We start from the raw sequence: 6,886 nt of genomic DNA on the forward strand, positions 1-6,886 counted from the left end.
TGCATGAGCTGTTTATATATTTTGGAGATTAATCCTTTGTTCCTTGATTCGTTTGCAAATATTTTCGCCCATTTTGAGGGTTGTCTTTTCGTCTTGTTTATGGTTTCCTTTGCTGTGCAAAAGCTTTTAAGTTTCATTAGGTCCCATTTGTTTATTTTTATTTCCATTACTGTAGGAGGTGGATCAAAAAAGATCTTGCTCTGGTTTATGTCAAAGAGTGTTCTTCCTATGTTTTCCTCTAAGAGTTTTATAGTGCCTGGTCTTACATTTAGGTATCTAATCCATTTTGAGTTTATTTTTATGTATGGTGTTAGGGAGTGTTCTAATTTCATTCTTTTACATGTAGCTGTCCAGTTTTCCCAGCACCACTTATTGAAGAGACTGCCTTTTCTCCATTGTATATCCTTGCCTCCTTTGTCATAGATTAGTTGACCATAGCTGCGTGGGTTTATCTCTGAGCTTTCTATCTTGTTCCATTGATCTATATTTCTGTTTTTGTGCCAGTACCATATTGACTTGATTACTTAGCTTCGTAGTATAGTCTGAAGTCAGGGAGTCTGATTCCTCCAGCTCCTTTTTTTCCCCTCAAGATTGCTTTGGCTATTCGGGGTCTTTTGTGTCTCCATGCAGATTTTAAGATTTTTTGTTCTAGTTCTGTAAAAAATGCTGTTGGTAATTTGATATGGATTGCACTGAATCTGTAGATTGCTTTGGGTAGTAGAGTCATTTTCACAATATTGATTCTTCCAATCCAAGAACATGGTGTATCTCTCCATCTGTTTGTATCGTCTTTAATTTCTTTCCTCAGTGTCTTATAGTTTTCTGCATACAGGTCTTTTGTCTTAGGTAGGTTTATTCCTAGGTATTTTATTCTTTTTGTTGCAGTGGTAAATGGGAGTGTTTCCTTAATTTCTCTTTCAGATTTTTCATCATTAGTGTATAGGAATGCAAGAGATTTCTGTGCATTAATTTTGTATCCTGCAACTTTACCAAATTCATTGATTAGTTCTAGTATTTAGTAGTTTTCTGGTGGCATCTTTGGGATTCTCTGTGTATAGTATCATGTCATCTGCAAACAGTGACAGTTTTACTTCTTCTCCAATTTGTATTCCTTTTATTTCTTTTTCTTCTCTGATAGCCATGGCTAGGACTTCCAAAACTATGTTGAATAATAGTGGTGAGAGTGGATATCCTTGTCTTGTTCCTGATCTTAGAGGAAATGCTTTCAGTTTTTCACCATTGAGAATGATGTTGGCTGTGGGTTTGTCATATATGGCCTTTATTATGTTGAGGTAGGTTCCCTCTATGTCCACTTTCTGGAGAGTTTTTATCATAAATGAGTGTTGAATTTTGTCAAAAGCTTTTTCTGCATCTATTGAGATGATCATATGGTTTTTATTCTTTAACTTGTTAATATTGTGTATCACATTGATTGATTTGCGTATATTGAAGAATCCTTGTATCCCTGGGATGAATCCCACTTGATCATGGTGTATGATCCTTTTTTTGTGCTGTTGGATTCTGTTTGCTAGTATTTTGTTGAGGATTTTTGCATCTATATTCATCAGTGATATTGGTCTGTAATTTTCTTTTTTCGTAGTATCTTTGTCTGTTTTTGGTATCAGGGTGATGGTGGCCTCATAGAATGAGTTTGGGAGTGTTCCTTCCTCTGCAATTTTTTGGAAGAGTTTGAGAAAGAGGGGTGTTAGCTGTTCTCTAAATGTTTGATAGAATTCACCTGTGAAGCCATCTGGTCCTGGACTTTTGTTTGTTGCAAGATTTTTAATCACAGTTTCAATTTCATTACTTGTGATTGGTCTGTTCATATTTTCTGTTTCTTTTTGGTTCAGTCTTGGAAGGTTATACCTTTCTAAGAATTTGTCCATTTCTTCCAGGTTGTCCATTTTATTTGCATAGAGTTGCTTGTAGTAGTCTCTTAGGATGCTTTGTATTTCTGAGGTGTCTATTGTAACTTCTCCTTTTTCATTTCTAATTTTATTGATTTGAGTCCTCTCCCTCTTTTTCTTGATGAGTAGGCCTAATGGTTTATCAATTTTCCTTATCTTCTCAAGGAACCAGCTTTTAGTTTTATTGATTCTTGCTATTGCTTTCTTTGTTTCTATTTCATTTATTTCTGCTCTGATCTTTATGATTTCTTTCCTTCTGCTAACTTTGGGTTTTGTTTATTCTCCTTTCTCTAGTTCTTTTAGGTGTAAGGTTAGGTTGTTTATTTGAGATTTTTCTTGTTTCTTGAGGTAGGCTTGTATAGCTATAAACTTCCCTCTTAGAACTGCTTTTGCCGCCCATAGGTTTTGGATCGTCGTGTTTTCATTGTCATTTGTCCTTAGGTATTTTTTGATTTCCTCTTTGATTTCTTCAGTGATCTCTTGGTTATTTAGTAACGTATTGTTTGGTCTCCATGTATTTGTGTGTTTTACGTTTTTTTCCCTGTAATTCATTTCTAATCTCATAGCATTGTGGTCAGAAAAGATGCTTGATATGATTTCAGTTTTCTTAAATTTACTGAGGCTTGATTTATGACCCAAGATGTGATCTATCCTGGAGAATGTTCCATGTGCACTTGAGAAGAAAGTGTAATCTGCTGTTTTTGGATGGAATGTCTTATAAATATCAATTAAATCTATCTGGTCTATGGTGTCATTTAAAGCTTGTGTTTCCTTATTAATTTTCTGTTTGGATGATCTGTCCATTGGTGTAAGTGAGGTGTTAAAGTCCCCCACTATTATTGTGTTACTGTCGATTTCCTCTTTTATAGCTGTTAGCAGTTGCCTTATGTATTGAGGTGCTCTTATGTTGGGTGCATATATATTTACAATTGTTATATCTTCTTCTTGGATTGTTCCCTTGATCATTATGTAGTGTCCTTCCTTGTCTCTTGTAACATTCTTTATTTTAAAGTCTATTTTTTCTGATATGCGTATAGCCACTCCAGCTTTCTTTTGATTTCCATTTGCATGGAATATATTTTTCCATCCCCTCACTTTGAGTCTGTATGTGTCCCTAGGTCTGAAGTGGGTCTCTTGTAGACAGCATATATATGAGTCATGTTTTTGTCTCCATTCAGCAAGCCTGTGTCTTTTGGTTGGAGCATTTAATCCATTCACGTTTAAGGTAATTATCGATATGTATGTTCCTGTGACTATTTTCTTAATTGTTTTGGGCTTGTTTTTGTAGGTCCTTTTCTTCTCTTGTGTTTCCCACTTAGAGGAGTTCCTTTAGCATTTGTTGTAGAGCTGGTTTGGTGGTGCTGAATTCTCTTAGCTTTTGCTTGTCTGTAAAGCTTTTGATTTCTCCATCGAATCTGAATGAAATCCTAGCTGGGTAGAGTAATCTTGGTTGTATGTTCTTCCCTTTCTTCACTTTAAGTATATCATGCCACTCCCTTCTGGCTTGTAGAGTTTCTGCTGAGAAATCAGCTGTTAACCCTATGGGAGTTCCCTTGTATGCTGTTTGTCATTTTATCCTTGCTGCTTTCAATTAGTTTTCTTTGTCTTTAATTTTTGGCAATTTGATTATTATGTGTCTCAGCGTCTTTCTCCTTTGGTTTATCCTGCCTGGGACTCTCTGTGCTTCCTGGACTTGGGTGGCTGTTTCCTTTCCCATGTTAGGGAAGTTTTTGACTATAATCTCTTCAAATATTTTCTCAGGTCCTTTCTCTCTCTCTTCTCCTTCTGGGACCCCTATAATGTGAATGTTGTTGGATTTATTGTTGTCCCAGGGGTCTCTTAGGCTGTCTTCATTTCTTTTCATTCTTTATTCTGTTCCGCAGCAGTGAATTCCACCATTCTGTCTTCCAGGTTACTTATCCGTTCTTCTGCCTCAGTTATTCTGCTATTGATTCTTTCTAGTGTATTTTCTTTTTCAGTTATTGTATTGTTCATCTCTGTTTGTTCTTTAATTCTTCCAGGTCTTTGTTAAACATTTCTTGCATCTTCTCGATCTTTGCCTCCATTCTTTTTTGGTTCTGGATCATCTTCACTATCATTATTCTGAATTCTTTTTCTGGAAGGTTGCCTATCTCCATTTCATTTAGTTGTTTTTCTGGGTTTTTATCTTGTTCCTTCATCTGGTACATAGCCCTCTGCCTTTTCATCTTTTCTATCTTTCTGTGAATGTGGTTTCTGTTCCACAGGCTGCAGGATTGTAGTTCTTCTCGCTTCTGCTGCCTCCCCTCTGGTGGATGAGGCTATCTCAGAGGCTTGTGCAAGTTTCCTGACGGGAGGGACTGGTGGTGGTAGAGCTGGCTGTTGGTCTGGTGGGCAGAGCTCAGTAAAACTTTAATCAGCTTGCCTGCTGATGGGTGGGGCTGTGTCCCCTCCCTGTTGGTGTTTGGCCTGAGGCGACCCAACACTGGAGCCTACCCGGGCTCTTTGGTGGGGCTAATGGTGGACTCTGGGAGGGCTCACGCCAAGGAGTACTTCCCAGAACTTCTGCTGCCAGTGTCCCACGGTGAGCCACAGCCACCCCCTGCCTGTACAGGAGACCCTCCAACACTAGCAGGTAGGTCTGGTTCAGTCTCCTATGGGGTCACTGCTCCTTCCACTGGGTCCCGAATCGCACACTGCTTTGTGTGTGGAGAGTGGAGACACACAAACAGAGTGGAGTCTCTGTTTCCCCCAGTCCTGTCGAAGTCCTGCAATCAAATCCCACTAGCCTTCAAAGTCTGATTCTCTAGGAATTCCTCCTCCCATTGCCAGACCCCCAGGTTTGGAAGCCTGACGTGTGGTTCAGAGCCTTCGATCCAGTGGGTGGACTTCTGTGGTATAAGTGTTCTCCAGTTTGTGAGTCACCCACCCAGCAGTTATGGGATTTGATTTTATTGTGATTGCGCCCCTCCTACTGCCTCTTTGTGGCTTCTCCTTTGTCTTTGGATGTGGGGTATCTTTTTTGGTGAGTTCCAGTGTCTTCCTGTCAATGATTGCTCAGCAGTTAGCTGTGATTCCGGTGTTCTCGCAAGCGGGAGTGAGAGCATGTCCTTCTACTCTGCCATCTTGAACCAATCTCTCTACATTTTCATAAGTTATTCCATAACTTAAGTTTTCTGTGATTTGTTTATAGGATGTTTTAAAAGTTGTGTTAACCAAAATTTTAGAAATGGAGACTTGATTGAGATAAAAACGTGTTTATTTGGTGTTTGTTATGACTGCAGCCTGGGAGACACAGATTCAAGCTCTTGAACTGTGTTCTCTCAGCTGCAAAGTGAGGGTGGCTTATAAAGGCAAAATGGTTAGCTACATGAGTTGTTTGTCAAGAATTATTGGAGCTTGGAAGAAGTGAGGGCTTGGTTGGGGTCCTTGCAGCTGGCAGGTGCTGTTCTGATGACTGGTAGTGTTCTGGGATCTGGTGCAGTTCAGGAAAAGTTCAAGTTCTCAGTGGTGCAGGTACGTGTCTGAGACCAGATCCTCAGTGGCCACCGCTTTTGTTTGCCTGACCTGGGATCACTGCATTATAATGTCGGTCTGTCATCAGTTATCATACGGTGATTATATAGGCAGTGTCCACTGCAGAGCTATGTAGTGTGATTGGATCAGGAAGGACATCGAGCAATGTGAACACGTCCATACCTATATATACAGGTAAGTAGGAGGGGTATGTCTGTATTTAGGTTACCCTTAGATAAGGAGGTTGGAGGTTCTGCTGTTCAGGCAGCTCTCCTGGGGTTTTCTTTTGTTTTCAGGGTGGGGTTTATTCCTCTCACAGGAGGAAATGCTGCCTGCCTACTTGGAGTGTCAATTTTAATTTACTTGCCTGCCTGCCTCACAGGGCAGGACCCTGGCTGAGTGGAGGGCACAGGGCAGGGGGGCTCCTGGTCTGAAGTGCTGTGGTCTCACGTACACGGGGTGTGTGTGGAGTTTCTGGGGATACATGTGACACATGGGGCTGTGTTGGGCACAAGGAGCTCTGTGTCATTTTACAGCTTTAAAAATTTAAAGAGAAAAAAGAAAGGAAAGAAAGAAAAGCTTCAGGATGAAGTAAAGCCCGAAGCTGGGTTTTTGTTGGTGAAAACGGAAGAGGCGGCTGGGAAGCCCTGGGGTCTCTGGTGATCTGTTGCCTTCAGGTGTTTTTACTCTATTGGCCTCAGTAATACAATCACAGCCGTTAAGAGCCCCGTATCCCACACACTCGTCACAGAGGCTACCGCTCCACAAGCAGCGCATATGCTCTCTGTCGGGTTTGGCCCGTTTGCTTGGAAACGGTCACGTATTAAACCTCTCTAAAGAGCAGTTAACTTGAGAGAGAAAACATTTTAAAGTTCAGCAGCTGCAGGTTATAGCTATGCTAACTGCCGCTGACCATCTTCACCATGTCTTACCGTGGACCCCTTTTGTTAAATCGACCAATTTATCAGAAAAGAATACGTGTTCCAGTGACAGCAGAGCACGATGTACTTTCTGGTTGTACTTTGGTAGATTCTTGGCCTGGTTGCTTTTTATTTATTTCTCCTTAGAATGTTTATGAGCTGTTGTGAATTTTTTTCTGCTTCCCTCATTTTCACATCAACAGGAAATTTTTGGTGGCTGATCCGTGAATATGTTTTCATTTTCACTTGTACTCCATTTGCTTTAAATTTTAAACACACCAAATCGCCCTGTATAAGGCAGAGTGTCTCAAAGGGAAATGAGGTAGTCAGGGTAGATTTATCTTGTTCTCTATGGGAAAACATCCTTGGTGGTTTTTGTTATTTATCACCCCGTGCACGTGGCCGGAGCCCCGCATTGTGGGCTTGTGTGCTTTTAGCACCTGAAGAGGCACCTGCCCAACACAGATCCCACCGAGGAGTCCGCCCTGAGTCCACCGAGGGGAGGTGGGGCTGGGTGCCTGCGGTGGGCCCGAGCCTCGGAACAGCAGGGATATGAAGGGGGCC

Source organism: Lipotes vexillifer, unplaced genomic scaffold, assembly GCF_000442215.2.
Source record: "Lipotes vexillifer unplaced genomic scaffold, Lipotes_vexillifer_v1.1 scaffold2094, whole genome shotgun sequence".
Classification (NCBI taxonomy): Eukaryota; Metazoa; Chordata; class Mammalia; order Artiodactyla; family Lipotidae; genus Lipotes; species Lipotes vexillifer.